Source organism: Humulus lupulus, chromosome 2 (assembly GCF_963169125.1).
Source record: "Humulus lupulus chromosome 2, drHumLupu1.1, whole genome shotgun sequence".
In the NCBI taxonomy this organism is placed as follows: Eukaryota; Viridiplantae; Streptophyta; class Magnoliopsida; order Rosales; family Cannabaceae; genus Humulus; species Humulus lupulus.
The window spans coordinates 134,076,632-134,081,369 of NC_084794.1; the positions used below are offsets into that span (position 1 = coordinate 134,076,632).

A 4,738-nucleotide genomic window follows, 5' to 3' on the forward strand; every position below is an offset into this window, starting at 1 on the left:
TCCCTTGTAAATACTAGGAATATTGGACAGGGAAGGGGACGATGATTTTGTAATACAAAAACTCTGCCAAAATAGAGAGTGAAACATCAATAATATTGACTCGTGGATTAGGTGGATTTTAACCACTGAACCACGTAAAAGTTCTGTATTCTTGAGTGAATTCATATTATTCTTCATTACGGTTTACTATTAAGCACTAATCTACCTTATTGTTTCTTAATACACTGTTGGCGAAAAACTGTGTCAACAAAAATAATATGAATTAGTCTTGAGTTAATATTTAAAGAAAATGATAATAATTTATTAAAAGATAATAAGTTAATTAGGTTTTATAAGATAAAATTAAGTTTGAATTAAGTGATATTTATGCATAAATTAAATAAAAAAAATTAATTGTATGCATGAACATGTTGTCTTATTAATTGAATAAATAAAAATTGGGAGCACAATATATGCTTTAAATGTCTTAGAGAACTTGACCCAATTTTTGATTCGTTCAATTGTACTAGTTACTATTTGAATATTTTTATTTCATTAATTAATTATTTAATTGTTATTTTAATTTGATTAAAATATTAATAAAACAAATAAATCCTTGTAATACCTGGTTAATTTTTTCTTTTTATTCTATTTTAGTATTTTTCCTTGGTGAGCTGATAGCTTAGAGAGAGAATTTATTTGTCTTCAATAAATAAATTAGTTGTTATATTGTTACCTAAATAAATATAATTTAGATATATTATATTTATTAGTCTTTACTTGGAAATAAAGACTATAGACTCTCGAATGCATTATTGTATGGATTTCAATTTAAGATTAGAAATGGTTTTTGGCTTAGCTTAATTACTTGGCAATTAAAGGAAATTTTCTTGGAGATATTCTTTGGAGTAAATATAAGGGAATTTCGACCACGCATAATAAGGGAAGTTAACATTTTCTGTTTTGTTGAGATTTTTGTCTTTTGAGTAAGTTTGTCAGTGTATAAAATTTATTGAACAAGAAAGGGAATGAACATGGACAAAATATTAGAAAAAATGGAGATCATTAGTAACTTTCAATTTTGGTATCAATTAACATTAAAAGTGATCAATGATTGAACTTCCACCTTCATTTTTAGTGATATACACCCAAGAGAGAAAAAAAGAATCGAATCAATTGAAGATAAACTTTCCATTTAAGGATTCAATTAGCATTAAACTTGACTAAGGAGTTATTTGGGGAATTACGCCATTATGATGATTTTTGGAATTTATGGCCATTTGAGTTACTTGCACACAAAGAAAAACCTAGCCTATAAATAGGACCTTACGATCTTCCTTGTGTGTGTGCCTCTGAAATCAAGAGAGAAAGAGAAGGAGAGTGTGAGTGTGAGGAAGAGGAAGAGGAGGAGAACGAGATCAAAACAAAGGTTAAGTAAGTCAAATTATATTGAATTTCTCCTTCTCACATCTCCATCTAATATAGGAATGTTGTTTTGTTTAGGATCTAAAGCACATCCAAAAGGAAAGATTAAACTTAGGGTTCGACAATCACAAGGAGGGGTAAGATTTTGAATCTTTGATGTGAAAAGTTATTAGATGCATGTTGAGCTATAAAATAAGGTTATATACTGCTTGTAAATAGAATTGTAATATGATGGAAGGGATGCATATGTTAGATATAGATATTAATAATAAAAATATGAGAATGTTAATGATAAGTTTTGGCCTAAAGTTTAATATGATGCCACGTATGTGTTTGTAACATGATTACCATGTGCGCAGTGGAATGCACGGAATGGTGGGCCCAAGAGATTTCAAAAAATTTATTTAAACAAATTTTAAATAACAGATCCATTAATATACACATTAATCAGATCCATTAATATACACATTAATCTAAACACACATAAAGATGAAGAACATACTAGCTGAAGTCTATCAAGAGTCATATCAATCTTTTAGTATTGAATAATGAACATCCAATCCTAGCAATCTCTACACCTCAAGGCTCGTGTGCGCATGTAGAGTAACCGTGGGATTTATCTAGTGATTCACAAGATGTATTTAACGCATGAGATCTTGGAATTAGGTGTAATAGATTTGTTTTATAAAATGAATCAATTAAATGTAAATTCTTAAATAAAAAAATAATTATAAAATAAAGTATTTAATAAAATTATTTTAATTAATTAAATAAACAAAATTCCAAATATAAATAAAAAAAAACTAAAACCAATATTTGTATATTAATTAAAGTAAACTAAAAACTCATAATTTTTTTAGGTTTTAGATTTTTGTTTGAATTTATTTTTTGGTTTAAGTTTAGGTGTTAGATTTTATTTTTTATTTTTTGTTTATTTAAATTATTTCAAAGTTTTAATTATAAGTTTTTTTTTTATTAATTAAGAAAATATTTTAAAAACATTTAAAAAAAAAACAAAATAAAATAATCATTAAAAAGATGGGCAATATGGTTATATTTGAAATATGAGTTGATTAGATTGTAGTTGAGGGTACTAAACTGGTAAGAATTGCAAACAGATTGTACTAAATGATCATTATTATAAACATAGGGTAACAAGTATGTATTATGATAAAACACACGGATCTAAATGAGCATTTACCCATATTATTAAATAAATAAAATAGCCAAGATTGATAATGATAATCAGTTACACATGTCAATCAAATTGCAAACGCGTGACACATGCTTTTTTCAAGGCATGTCTCTTAACCATTTTTATTTATTAGTTATTTAATAATCTATTTATTCAAAAAATGATAAAATATGTTATAACTGGTAACCAATCTTTACAGATAAATAATTTAATCATTTGAATAAATTTCTAAACCAATTTAATACTAATTTGAATTATTAGATTTATTTTTAACATTTAAATAAAGAAAACATAATTAATTTAAAATTAATTATTTTAGTATTTTAATGATAATTTTCAAAATTACATAAAAAATTAATAATTAATTAATCTAAATTACATATTTTCCATGAAGAATAAATTTCTTCCAAATATGCCCTTTCACTAATTAATCTTGGATTCTACTACCTTGAACAATGTTGTAGAATCCAAAATTATTGGAGCTTGGAATTATAGGTCCATAGGTCTTATACTGGTAGTAGAATCCAAGATTAATTAGTGAAAGGGCATATTTGGAAGAAATTTATTCGTTCCTTACAATCGTAATCATCTTGTACCAATACAAGATTGTAGTAACAATAAAAAATTTGAGAATTTTCTAATATTCAAATAATATTATTAAAAAAATAATAACAAACAATCAATATATGCACAAATTCATTTCATTTATTTATTTCCCAAAAATATTGTTCGATACAATAGCTTTAAAGGGCTCCATTCCTAGCAGTATGCATGTCCTATGCAAATAGATCTTGATGTATACTTTTAGGTTAATATGTTGAAGCTAAAGCTCGTGGGTTTAGACCTTAAGCCTAGAGTTTGCATGAAAGGTTTTAGATCAAGATTATTTTCTTATATTATTTTGTTGTTATTTGTGATTTCTTTTCAAATTTGGTATGTTGTTGATTAATAGGATTCCAGCATTTAAAGAGATCTTTCACAGTGCATGTTGAAAGGACTTGAGGTAAGGAAATTAAGTAGTTAAGTTTATGTTAGTATGAAATCTTAACTTTTCAGGTACAAGAAGGGCATGGTGAGGTACGAAAATTTTAGGACAATGAGTTAGTTACTCTAGATCTGTCCAACCTTTGGCAAGGTTTACCTTACATATATAAAGAATCTCCACCCTTGGAACTTGATTGGATTGTTATTTTGTAAATGTATTTGGTTTTACACTAATTGTAATATAGTATGGTGGTATGCATGATAGTTTATTGGCATATGTTTATAGAAATATTAGTAATAGCATTTATGTACTTGTGTTATGTTTCTATGCTATGAATGAGTATATGTTGTATGCTATTGAATGTTTCTATGAGATTTCCTTAGTGGGCTTAGAAGCTCACTCCTTTAATTGTTTATGTTTGAAGATAAGAAGTAAGAACTACTCTCCAAGATGACAGTTGAACCTGGACCAAAAGTGTGTGTATCTTGTGAGGGCCATATAAGCGCTGGAACGATCTATTTTTAGTGCATTTATATCTTTTTTGTTTTATGACTGAATAATGATACTACTATTTTTATCTTACAAAATTGTTTCATTTTGGTTTTGATATTCAAAACTTGGATCCCATTTATGAACTTTTCGTTATTACAAGTAATAAAGCAATATTTCTCTTATCTATATAAATGTGCTCGGTTTATAATATATTTTAGAAAATTGGGTTGTTACAAACCTAACCCTAATATGATTAGACCTAGGCTATATATAGATATTTTTCAGGGTTATCTGAAGAAAAATTTTCAAGAGCCTGAAAAATACATCGATATTTTTCTCTTCTTCTCCCATTCTCTCTAGCATATTCTCATCTACAAATCTCTAGATCTCATGTGTTGAGTAAATATAGAGAAAGAAAATAGTCTTATACATCCTACGCACTGACACACATCCTAGTGTGTTGATGATTAACTTGAAAGATCTTGGTGCCATTCCCTAGTTGGATGTTCATTATTTTTGTACTAAAAGACAACAAAGATTCTTAATAGGCTTCAAGAGGTAAAGATCTGATCTATATCTTCTTCTTTTTTTGTCGCAATTTGATCTATATCTTTGATTTAATGTATGTGTATATATATTGATCATGGCTTATGGTATTATAA

The 4,738-nt window shown here is 27.0% G+C and overlaps 1 long non-coding RNA gene across 3 annotated transcripts; it reads left to right on the plus strand.

Annotated features, from left to right (window-relative positions):
• The first annotated feature begins 1,331 nt into the window (after positions 1-1,331).
• Positions 1,332-4,489, plus strand: LOC133818527 (uncharacterized). 3 transcript variants are annotated; one of them, XR_009885932.1, is made up of 4 exons: positions 1,332-1,413; positions 1,483-1,541; positions 3,552-3,602; positions 4,009-4,489. It is a non-coding gene; the product is annotated as an uncharacterized LOC133818527 (long non-coding RNA). The 3 variants fall into 3 exon arrangements; XR_009885931.1 differs by having other exon boundaries at positions 1,332-1,408; positions 3,552-4,489; XR_009885930.1 differs by having other exon boundaries at positions 1,354-1,541.
• Positions 4,490-4,738: the final 249 nt, after the last annotated feature.